The sequence below is a fragment of the Stegostoma tigrinum genome, chromosome 19 (assembly GCF_030684315.1).
Source record: "Stegostoma tigrinum isolate sSteTig4 chromosome 19, sSteTig4.hap1, whole genome shotgun sequence".
In the NCBI taxonomy this organism is placed as follows: domain Eukaryota; kingdom Metazoa; phylum Chordata; class Chondrichthyes; order Orectolobiformes; family Stegostomatidae; genus Stegostoma; species Stegostoma tigrinum.
Genome location: NC_081372.1, coordinates 4,589,756 through 4,603,147, shown reverse-complemented (window position 1 = coordinate 4,603,147; position 13,392 = coordinate 4,589,756).

The window sequence follows — 13,392 nt, the reverse complement described above, 5'->3', positions numbered from 1 at the left end:
CAGCTGAGAAACAGCAGGGGTTGTAATGATAATAAGCACGGGGTTTGGGCTGAGGACAGGAGAATATTCAACATAATCCTTCATTCTGATAACACCCAAAATATACATGAATTCCCTGACATTGGGCAACAGCTTCAAGGAATAAATAAAAACACTGCCCAAAATGTCCAATTAAGTTGAGAAAATCAGCATTACGTGATTGTGGATATATAGACTGTAGCAATGAAAAACAGGCCGCTCATCTCCACCCTCTCAAGGGTAATTAGGGATGCACACTAAATGCTAGCCCAACCACATATTGTGAAGAAATTTTAAAAAAAAGACAATTAATGCCAGGTCAATTGTTAATTTTAAGAGATTGATAGATTTTGTCAATCAGAGATGTCACAGGATATTGGGATGAGGGCAGGGCTATGGAAGTAGGTCACAGATCAACTATGGACTCTGAGTGCTAGAAAAGGCTCAAGAGGCTCTCTGGCCACATTCTAGTCATGAGGTGGAAAAGCTATCTTTTCAGAAAAAAAAGACATTTTGATTATACAGCAGCTGCTGAAAGGACAGTTCAGTGTAGTCTTTCTTAGAACATGATCTTACAGCACAAACAGATTACCATGCAGTTAAATCACGCTGTGATACTACTTGTTCTCCCCATGCTGCATTCCATCTCCTGCGGCTGTAACACTTTAAAGCTTTGTTCGCTGTCCTTGGTGCTGAAGTCAATATCCAAGGACATTGGGTCAAGTGGAATCTGACTCGGAATGTTGACAAAAGACTTGTGGGTATCCTGTAATCAATGATATTTCTTGATATGTAGGATTTTATCAGCTCAGAGTGTTGGGCTGATGTTTGCAGCTGAGGAACTGTCAATAAATATGGGGCTTGGACTGAGGGCAGGAGAATGTTCAACACTATCCTCCATTCTGAGAGCACACAAATTCTTGGAAGAAAGAAGGAAACTAAATTAGAAAAGAAAATACCATTAAAAAATGATAATGTATTAGTGATATTCAATGGATGCACGTGGTTCACAGTGGCTCAAGAAGAGGGCTCAGTTCCATCTTTTCCAGTGGAATGAAGGATGAACAATAAATGTTGGTCCAGCCAGCAAAGTACACATCCCAGTAAAGCATTTTTAAATATGTACAGAAGACAGACAACTCTGTTAAACGATAATATTAAGCATGACATTGTTTGAAAGTGCTTGAACAAAATAAGAAAGTTCTAAGATGTACTTGAGATCGTAGGCTTTACAAATATTTTCTGGACATGACTAAAGGCAATTACAGAGGTGAGCAGGGCTGATAAATGTCAGTGTTGGCTGGCATGATGGTTTCTGAAAACTGCTGGGGGTATTGGCCATTTCAGAGACAGTAAATTTGAAACCTGGTCAAGTTTCCATCCTAGTTTGAATCTGTAAGAGCCTTGTTAACAATTGATAAAAGAGACTAACTGAGATTTTATCCTTCAAACTTTAATATATTAACATGGCAGTGATACACTATGCAGTGTGCTGAGACACTACATCTACACCCAGTGAGACATTGAGATAACAGCATTCCAGGCCCTCACTCCCTGTCTGTGTCTGGATTCAAACCAAAGCTTCACTGTAGAGCCAGACTTGCCAGAAATCTTTTTGCATATTTATTTTAGTTTTTAAAATTGGTTGGGTAAACTTCTTGCTGAAAAGCTCCTTCATTTTAAGTTAGCACCACTGCTCAGAGACTGGTAGGGTCAGTATTATTAATTAACCTGTTATTTCACAGTTCTGGAGCAAGCCCAGGTCTCCTGGCCCAGAGATTGTGAGTAATATAGCATTACAAGACCCCTGAAGAACTTGCATCTTCTTGTAGCTGTGAAGTCCTCTGAAACTGGAAGGCGATTGGTAGATTTCTTTTTATTCATTCATGGGATGAGGGCATCACTGGTGAGGCAGCATTTATTGTTCCATACCTAATTGCCCAGAGGGCAGTTCAGAGTCAACCATATTGCTGTGGGTCTGGAGTCACATGTAGGCCAGACCAGGAAAGGATAGCAGTTTCCTTCCCGAAAGGACATTAGTGAACCAGATGGGTTTTTCCGACGACAATGGATTCATGGTCATCATTGGATTCTTAATTCCAGATATTTATTGAATTCAAATTCTACCATCTGCCGTGGTGAGATTCGAGCCCAGGTCCCCAGAACATTACCTGGGTCTCTGGATTAATGGTCCAGCGATAATACCACTAGGCCATCACCTCCCACGAAGCCACAAGCTTCTAGAGACTCCCAGCAGCCCTTAACTGGGTAGGGAATCTGGGGGCCATGCCAAACATTGTGAGGGTTGGGGGAGTTGTTGTTGGTCCCAGCCCCAATGGATCCTACTTCTCATGCCACCAGAGCACAAAATTCAGGTTCCAAGTTAGAGAACAAGGGAAGGATGGAAAACATTTATAAAATGGGGGTTAGTATTGGTTTGGGCTCAGTGGGCTGAATGACCTGTTTCCACATTGTGGGGTTTCTTTGATTCTGTGCTTCTCTGATACCTCAGTTCTATAGAAAAGTCATACCGGACTCATGCCATTAATTGATGCTCCTAGACCTGCCCAGTTTCTTCAGCTTTCTCTGTGTCTCCTCCTGAGATATTTTGCCTTTCTCCTTCCAATTCTATGGACATCATTAGTTTTGGTGGAGCCTAATGTAGTCTCCAGTAATTACCCTTTTGGGACCATTATCTTATGCCACAGTTGCCAATGATCAAGTTGTAGAGTTTACAGGAATACATTTGACTTGGATTGATTAGCACATCTGAATATATTGACAAATTTGAACCACTTCAATTCCTTTGAAAATTGCTCTCCTTCTCTGAATCTAGGAGGAATGGTAAGTAAGTTTGCAGAAGACATCAAAATTGCTAGTGTGGTGGAGAGCAAAGAAGGTTATCTCAGAGTACAACAGGACCTTAAACAAATGAGCTGATGGGCTAAGGAGTGGAAGATGGGGTTTAATTTAGATAAATGAGAGGTGATGTATTTTAGTAAGGCAAATCAGAGTAGGACTTATGCAGTTAATTGTGGGGTCCTGGGGAGCATTGCTGAGCAGAGAGACCTTGGGGCACAGGTTCATGGTTCTTTGAAGATAGAGTCGCAGGTAGGCAGGGTGGTGAAGAAGGCATTTAGTATGCTTGCCTTTATGGTCAGTGTATTGAGTATAGGAGTTGGGATGTTTTGTTGCAGCTGTGCAGGACATTGGTTTGGCCGCTTTTGGGATACTGGAGTCAATTCTGGTCTCCCTGCTACAGGAAAGATTAAACTTGTAAGGCGCCAGAAAATATTTGCAAGGGTGTTGCCAATGTTGGAGGGTTTGAGGCATCGGGTGAGGCTGAATAGTCTGGGGCTATTTTCCTTGGAGCGTCAGATGCTGAGGGGTGACCTTATAGAGGTTTATCATCATGAGGGGTATGAATATGTTGAATAGACAAGATCTTTCCTGAGGGCAGGGGAGTCCAAACCTATAGGGGCATAGGGCTAAGGTGAGAGGGGGAAGATTTAAAGGGACCTAAGGGGCAACTTTTTCACACAGAGGGTGGTGCGTGTATGGAATGAGCTGCCAGAGGAAGTGGAGGATGTTGGTACAATTACAACATTTAAAAGGCATCTGGATAGATACATGAATAGGAAGGGTTTAGAGGGATATGTGCCAAATGCTGGCAAATGGAACTAGATTATTTTAGAATATCTGGTCAGTATGAACGAATTGGACAGATGAGTGTGTGCTGTACAACTCCATGAATCTAAGGTTGTCCCTGAAGCTCATTGGAATGAAAATGCAGCCATCCTTTGCCAATTCTCCCCATCCTGAAAAATTTCCCTGTGTGGCCTACAACATTGAGAGACAACATGCCATTTGACCATCAGAGCTGAGCTTGATTTTGACCTTATCCATTGCATCTTCCCCTCCCTAATTCAAAAGGTCTGAGACATATTTTAGAGCCCAAGACAATACCCCTGCTAGAGTTAGATCCTCCAACTCAAACTATGAATTCAAGCTAGAATAATTTTGTGGTTTAAGTTTTCACTGTTTTAATGTGTTAATTATTTATGATTGGGGCTGGGGCGAAAGTGAAAAATGCTCAATAAAATGATGGATTTTCTCAAGTGAAAATAGTGAAGATTGACATATGGTTTAAATTCCATTTTCTGTTTCTGCCCTTCTCTCCTACGGCTTGACATTTAAGTTCAGCATTTATCATTGTCTGACAGTCAAAATTATCTCCAGTGTCAAATCAGTTTACCCTGTTGCAGAGGCCTTGAGACCAGTGGTAATAAATCAGTCTATGTACACCAGCTGAGGTCAGCAAATCCTCAGGTATGAATCTTGGGCTGATCAAATACATATGATTGAACTAGAGAGCAGGCCCTGACATATCAGACATTGCTACATCATTGGAAAGGGTGGTGGGCGTGGGTTCAAGTGTGGATCAGGAAATGGTAGGATTTCTTTGTTGAGACTCAAGGGACAAAATGGTCCCCCTCTGGACATTAATGATACAATGACCCTGACCTCTGTCTATAGATGTCAATGGATCATGATGGATGTATGACAAAGCTGTGAATTTGACAAATTTTCTCCCCTTCTTAGTCTTCTGAAATATAAGCTACATTTTCACTGGATCATAGGAGGTTGAGAGGTGACCTTACAGCATTTATAAAATCATGAGGGATCCAAATAGGGTTAATGGTTGTTGTCCTTTCCCTAGAATGGAAGATTTGAAGACAACGTATCATATTTCTGAGGTGAGAGGAGAGAGATCTAAAAAAGACATGATTGGCAAATCATTTACGCAGAGAGTGGTTCGTGTGTGAAATGAACTTGGAAGTGGCGGATGTGGGCACAGTTACAATGATTAAAAGATGCTTAGATAAGTGCATGAAGAGGAAAGGCTTGGAGGGATATGAGCCAGGAGCAGGCAGGTGTGGCTAGTTTGGTTTGGGATTATGTTCGGCATGAATGTTTTGGGCTGAAGGATCTGTTTCAATGCTGTATGACTCTATCACTATGACAATGACTATCTCAGCGATTCCTCATTTATTAGGCTTGGAATGGAGAGTTGATTGACTAACTGACCACATAACTTGCCTTTATAATTCTTAAAACACCGGAAGCATTACTATTTCCATTGAACCAAGTCTTCATCATTTGAAACTGCTCTCCTTCTGGTGCCTCACAATTACTGGGAGAAATTGGATGGCCTTGTGTTCACCCCGTCAATCCTGAGAAGGGAGGTCTCCTGCTTTCTCCTGAGTTGGTTTTGGGCTGATCTTGTCCAGGTCTATGGAAGAGAGAATAACCACCCAGAATCCCCCCACTGCCGTGTGACTCCCTGGGAAATGAACAAGTGATAACAGAGTGAGGAGGTTAGGCTTTCTGATATAAGGCCAATTTTCAGGAAACTGAAAGGATTGGTTAGGATTAATGACCTACCAAAAGGAGCTCCGTTTGTTTAAAACTATTAATTAAACAAACAAACTGTTAAATGCTGTCAAAGGAAACATGCTGGGAGCATCAGTACTTGGAAAGATTTTTAATCAGCTAAGTGAGAGGTTGGGATGATCACTGCACTATTAATCCAGAGTAATGTTCTGGGTACAAAAACAAAGTTGCTGGAAAAGCTCAGCAGGTCTGGCAGCATCAGTGGAGTAGAAAACAGAATTACCGTTTTGGGTCCGGTGACCCTTCCTGTTCTAAATGGTCTACTCCATACTCTGCCGAGCTTTTCCAGCAACTTTGTTCTTGTTCCTGATTTACAGCATCCGCAGTTCTTTTGGTTTTTAATGTTCTGGGGACCTGGGTTCAATAACAACCTGGAATTAAGAGTTCAATGTCCATGAATCCACTACCGGAGGAAAGAAACCCATCTGGTTCACTAATGTTCTTTAGGGAAGGAAATCTGCCATCCTTACCTGGCCTGGCTGACATGTGATTCCAAACCCACAGTGATGTGGTTGACTCTTAACTGCCCTCTGGGCAATTAGCGATGGGCAATAAATGCTGGCCTGGCCAGTGACACCCTCATCCTGCGAATGAATGAAAAAAATAAATGCTTTCGGGATTGAGTTCAGAAGTAGGGATGGCTTACATTAGCTGCACAGGGCCTTGGTGAAACTTCCCCTGGAGTACTGTGTGCTGTTTTGGTCTCCCTACCTAAGGTAGAATATGCTTACTATGGAGGGGATGCAGTGAAGGTTCACTGAGCTGATACTACACATGGTAGGATTGTCCCACAAAGACTGCTCAGTTCATCTGAGCCTGTATTGACTGGAGTTTAGGAAAATGAGAGGGGACCTGATTGAAATATATAACAGGATTGGATGGGCTAGATGCAGGAAGAATGTTTCCCTGATTGGGGAGTCTAGATCCAGGGGAAACAGTCTCAGGATATGGAGTAGACCATTTAGAACTGAGGTGAGGAAACATTACTTCACTCATAGGGTAGTGAACCTATGAAATTTTCCACCCTAGAGGGATGTGGTGGCCCAGTCACTGAACATACTTAAGTAAAAGATTGATCAAGATTTAGATTTTAAAGGCATCAAAGGGTATATAGAGAGAGTGGGAATGTGGTGTTAAAATCGAGGAATGACCTTGATCATGTTGAATTTCAGAGCAGACTCGAAGGGCCAAATGGTTTACTTTTGCTTTTAGTTTCTGCGTTTCTCTGAGGTTAAAGGTGATTTAGATGTGTGACATTGACTATCAAAAAAAGACAAGTAGAAAGAGCAGCTGTGAGAACAGTGAGCTGGGTAAGGTGAGAGAGGATGGGAGAGTGCAGGAAGTGTATTAACAAAATCAAAAGGGGAGTACACTCAGAGGTCTCAGTGAGTCCACAGGCACAACACATTGGTCTGGTTCTGTCCCAGTTAATCCAACAATGCTCTTTATTTTTGTTGCTACTTACTGTTGATCTGGTCAGCCTCTGAAATCTATACCTGAATGAAAGTTGCATCTCTGAGAAAGCATAGTAGGAAAAGCTTCTAAAAAATATCAATTAAAACATCTAATTGTTGAAGATCACGTTCAAAATACATTTGTTTTCATGATTGGCAACATTCACCTTTGAATCACATGGCAGTTGGTTTAAATCACACTCCAACTGCTGAACGCAAAACAAATAGAGGATGATCAAAAACAAAGTTGCTGGAAAAGCTCAGCAGGTCTGGCAGCATCCGTGGAGGAGAAAACAGAGTTAACGTTTCAGGTCCAGGGTCTGAGGAAGGGTCACTGGACCTGAAACGTTAACTCTGTTTTCTCCTCCACAGATGCTGCCAGGCCTGCTGAGCTTTTCCAGCAACTTTTGTTTTTGTTCCTGATTTACAGCATCACAGTTCTTTTGGTTTTTACAGAGGATGTTCCAGTAACTGTCGCAGGTGCTATCTTTTGGCGAGTTTTGAGAAGATTTGTAGCTCAGGTTGAGGTTCTGGATGTGAGTTTGCTCGCTGAGCTGGAAGGTTAGTTTTCAGACGTTTCGTCACCATTCTAGGTAACATCATCAGTGAGCCTCCAACGAAACGCTGGTGTTATCTATTTATCTGGAAGAAACGCAGGAAATGACATCACCAACCCAAGGAAACCTAACCAGATAAATAGAAAGCGGGACATAACACCAGCGCTTCGTTGGAGGCTCACTGATGATGTTGCCTAGAATGGTGACAAAACGTCTGAAAACGAACCTTCCATCTCAGCGAGCAAACTCACATCCAGAGCTATCTTTTAAGTGAGATGTTAAACTGAGGCCACACTCCCTGCTAAAATGGAAATAAACAAGGCTATAGCATTGTTTTGAAGATTAGCAGGGGAGTTACTTTTTCTGTCCTGGCCAATATTTATCCATGAATGAACACAATAAAAGCAGATTTTCTGGTGGCATTGTCTGTTTGTGGGGGCTTGCTGTGTGTCAGTTGGCTGCCGTGTTCCTTTTCTATAACAGTGACTACACTTCAATAAGCTACTTCCTTAAGCCTCATGGGTTTCAGGTTTCTGATTGTTATGAAAGGTGCTACATAAACGCAAGTATTTTTGTTACATGACGACTGCCAAATTACATAATCCCACCAGTAGATGGAGTCAGTGTAATATTTTATCGTATTAATAAAGGAAGACTATTGACATTTGCTGACGCGTCCCAAACATTAGGTACACAGCTCACTTCCTTTGTCGTTGCATGTTCTTCGCCATTACACTGTCTCGTAATACAAAAAGAAAGAACTTGCATTTATGTAGTGCCCTTTGGAACCTCAGGAAACCTTAAAGCATTTCACAATGACATATTTCTTCAGTGCAGCCGCAGGTGTAATGTTCGAAATACAGCAGCCAATTTGCCCACGGATAGCTCCCATGATGACCAGGTAATGACCAGGTTTGTGACGCCAAGAGTATCCAACCAGGCATGTCTGCATTGCTCCACGATGATATTGTTGACTGGCTGGGAGAGGTAATTGAAATTCCTGTCACAGGACTTCAGATAACAATGCCAATGAGTGGGGGTAACAGCCTGTAGAACCCCAGGTTTAGAGTGTCACATTATGAGGATATTAAATTACTTTAACGATAGCAGATGGAGGCAACATCTAAACAAGGTGTTAACAATGTTGAAAAAGGATCTTGTTGCATGAATGTTCGGCTCTGAAAGGGTTAATGCTGAGTCATTTATTAAGTACCACCCAGTTTGATGATACCACATGAACCTGGGCAGTGTAACAGCTCACAGAAGGTGAACCTAACGTCTCTCAGCAACAATGAGCTGGACCTTACCAGTATTAGGAGAACTCTCATTTTCGGTGAGTTTCATGGATGGTTTCTCTCCACAAGGTCTAGTGAGTTTTCTCAAGTGAGTGTTTTCCCTAACTTGCCTCTTTAGTCATTCACCATACCCCCATCGTGTCCAGCTCATCCAATTCTCCCAGTCACCACTGACAAGTGGTAGGACCTCTCAGGATTCCTGCAGCCAATGCCATCTTTAAAGTCCAAATGTGTACCCAGGCAAGTGCTGGTAGCCCACAGCCATCCTTTGTGGTCAGTTTTATTTTCCCCGGACATGTCTGACAGAGGGTAATCCCACTTTGCCAAAGGGGAACTGCAGGCTCTGACATGGAGGGGGTTGATAAGGGTAGGAATTTTGAGGTTACTGTCTGTGGGCCATGTCCTGGGATTTTGGTGACTGATGGAAGAAGCAAGTGGTGAGCTGGAGTCACCCAATACCTGCTCAGATACATCTTATCACTTGCTCACCTTTACCAGTCCTTTGGCCTGGCAGTGCCAATTGTGTAAAATAAAGCTCAGCAAGTAACAAATAGGAAAAGCTGTAGTGATACTGTTAGGTACAGGAGGCAATACTTTTGGGGTTTGTTGGCGATAAACCAAGCAAGTTCCCAATAACCAGACAGCCCAGAACCAAAGGGGTCATAGTCAAAGGAAATGGATTGAGATGAGGAGAAATATCCTCAACAAAAGAGTGGTGAGCCTGTGGAACTCTCTGCCACAGAAAGTGGTTGAATGTTTTCAAGTATGATTCTTAGGCCTTGAGAGATCGAAGGATATTGGGAGAAAGCAGGAACAGGAGACTGAGTTGGATAATCAGCCATGATCATGTTGAATGGTGGGGCTGGCTTAAAGGGCCGAATGGTGTACTCAAGCCCCTATTTCCTATGTTTCTTTGAAGGCGCTTTGAAAGAGTTATCCTTTGCCAAGTGACTCCCACACCATTATTGATGATAGTGTTGACTTTATTGAACAGCAACTACAATCGGTGTTGGGGTCAATGGATTATCCACATTTTCTGTGAGTCTCCTCACATCCGATGGTCATTCAACCAAATCTCTGGCAGTTTTGAACAGTGAAGATCTGCACATATGTATTCTGGAACATTTCAGGAGTGCTTTACCTGACTACTGTATTGCCCACACATGTACATTGCATTCTTTCTTCATCAGTTTCCCCTCTTCTTTTTGAGGTAGTTCCACAGTTTCAAGGGCACTAACAGTGTAATGGATTCTCATTGCTCAGTCATTGTATGTGAGCCTAGAAAACAAGGTCAAGACTTTGTGATTCTATCGCAAATGACGTCTTCCCACTGTACCAATACTCACCACAAACTTCCATTGCCTTAGCCTTTGTAATGAGCATGGGCTGACCTTATGAATACACACTCCCATACAAATATTCTTCATGAACCTGGCCATTTTCTTCTCCTTGACAGACCAATGAAGACTATTGTTGCTTATCTATGTCCTCTTTCACATTCTTCCTCTACCATTTCAAGCCCTACCCACCAACCCCCATGTCCCAGTTTTGATAAATCCCTCAACCTCAACCTGCTGAATGCTGCTAGGATCATGCCCATCAATGCAAATGCTGCCAGGCTTAGAAAATCCCATGGAGTTGGGGGACTGGAGATGAGAGGCTGGCTGACTGGGCTATAGTAGGATGAAATTCCATTCTTACGGAAATGCCTCCTTCCACACACTCCTTCACCACTCTTCCTTCCCCTTGTTTCCTCTCCTTCTTCTTTTTCACCTGCCACTCAACCTGCTCCTTCCATCCTTCCCTTCCACACTCCCCTCCCTCTCTTTTTCTCTCTTCCCGTCACTTTCCTCCCTCCTTCTCTCTTACCCCTCCTCTCCCTCTCTCTCACTTCTTCTTCCCCTCCCCAGCTTTCTTCCAGGCCTTTCACCCTTAGTTCTCACTCCTTCTTCCCTCTTTACTCACTCCTCCCATGCCTCCTGCTATCCACTCACTATCTCCTTCCCTTTCTCCTCTCCTCACTCCATCACCAAAACGGCACACTCGAGTATTGGTGTTTGCACAATATACCATCCCAGGTGAAGCATCATGGACAAACTCAATCCATCTTCACCCAATATTGGTGCTCTTGCAAAGAATAGGCAGGGACCATTCATCCCCTTTGAGGCTATTCTACAATAATGGTCATGTTTGACTGGTGACTTCACCCTATTGGTTTGTTTTGGATCCACTTCCTTACGTACCTTTATCAGCAAATACTTATTGATTTCAGATTAAAAATGATTAATTAATTAATTACCTTTGACAGTACTTTTTTATACTGTATCATGTGTAGAGATGCATCTCCTTTACTGAATGGTCTACCTCTGATTTTAAGCGGATACCCCTGGCCCTGCCCTAGATTCCCCTGCCACCAATAAAAATGTTTCTCCTTATCTGTCCCTTGAATTCCTTTCAGAATTCCAAATTCCTCAAGAAAGTCGCCCTTTGGCTTCCAATATTCCAGGGAATACTAGCCCATTTATTGGAACTGAAGGCTGACCCTTTCACAGGGCTGAGTTGATTCACCATGGTGAGCCTGCGTAGCTTACGGACCCCATGGGGTTGCTGAGTTAGTTAACGGAGCCCTTGGGCAATGTGCTATGGCTCAGTTACTTGGATCCCGTGATAAAAGAAACAGGGGCACGTGCAGAATGCATCTCCTTTATTGATAAAAATATAAAAGTGTCGTAGTTATCCAGGCCATATCCTTTCCAAAATGTATAGACGGTAAATTGTTTACATCAAATAGAAAACATATGCATCTAATTACATTTGTACAAGGTTCTCCACTCCTCCCCTGCCCACATTGCTGCTGCAGTGATTGATTACATTCCAAATCTCATACGCACTCCTTATGTGCTCCACCCTCCCACACCCCCCCCCACCCCCCACCGCCACCACCCCCTCTCTTTCCATTCCCACCATTAAATATCCACGTCAGAAATTGGCCAGCACAGAGAGAACCTGAAATACATTAGTGCAAATGAAATCTCCAGTAATTAGCTTCTTTTTTCTCCTTGTGCAGGCTCAGCAGCACCGATGAGTCAACACATCATCGCAGCCCTGTACTTTATCTCCAACAAACTCTGCAACAGCTTTCTGACAAAAGGCTTGATCATAAATCTCAGATCCAGAGAGAGCTTGAGAGCTTCCAATCACAAGCTTTGGAATCAGAGGCTGAAGCAGCTAGCTTTTTGCTGAATGACTTAAGGATGATCTGGGCCCATAACAGATTCTTTCTATTGATTTGTCTCCTGGGATTGGCCTGTCCTACTTGCCCTGAGAATGCGCAATGGGGCGGGAGTTTCCTTTTATAATTAAGATGCTATTTCAGAGTTCATCATATTGTGTGTGAGGGTTAGCAACGTTTTCTAATGTGTAAAATCTTTTTTGAGAAAGGTTGTATAAAATAAAATCAGGGTTGTGAGTCAAAAATTTGATATTTCAAAACCCATATACATGACAAATAGCCAAATATCTTTGGCAGATGTACAACTTGCATATACAATAAACTAAATAAATGTATGAATTTATGCATCAATGGGAAGAAGGAAACAACATTTAAAATATTTATAACCAAGAATTATCACCTTTAGCAACTTTTCTTTTTACTGTCAATAGAGTCCTTTAAAAACAAACTTCAACTTAAGATGAATGGAATTAAGATGATTTTACAGCTGTTGATTCTCATAATAAAAAGAGCTTCTAAAAGCACATTCAGAATGATTTACTCTTGCAACTATGTTCGATACAATAATAGTTGGAACCACAAAGCCTGAATGGCTCAAATCATGGTGTAACTTTATCACTCATACATGTTTATTTAGAGATTGGTAATGTTTTTCATTCGGATAATTATTCAAAATTTAATGATTAATTCTTTTTCAAATCCCCAGAATAAAGCAGGACTGGGACTTCTTGTAACAATTTTTATTTAGGTTTTTTTCACATTAATGCAATCCAACTGGGGGCTGCAAATGAGAGAAAAGTTCCAGTAACTGAAGGTTGTGGAAGCAGAGTTTGAGGAACCGATGTTAAGATGTAAGTGAGCTGTGTTAGCATTTGTTGAAGGATTCCCAGGAAGAGACTTTAACTGAAGAAACGGAATTGGCTGTATGTAGTTAGACATAGTATTCAGATACATAGTACTTAAAGGGATCAAAGAGTATGGGGAGAGAGCACTGACAGGATGCTTAGTTGAATGATCAGCCGCAATCATATTTTAATGGCAGAGAAGGCTCAAAGGGCAGAAGGTCTAGTCCTGCTCCTATTTCTATGTTTCTATGCAGAGATTGGTTGAAAACAAATCAATTACTGCTGTACTCACTGGTCAAAAACCTTTAAAGTGGAATTTCACTGAGTGCAGAGTATTTGTTAAGTTGTTTGGAAGGGTAAACGTATTGGAATTTTATTTCAGGCATGTGTAATAAGAGCATTGCATATAGGTCTATATAATGCAAAATTTTGATTTTCTGTTCTTTGTACATGATAAACTTTGATGTTCTTTGTTATAAGTACACTGGTAACTTCTTGTGTATACATTAGTTACTAACCACTGTGGAAAACAGATTG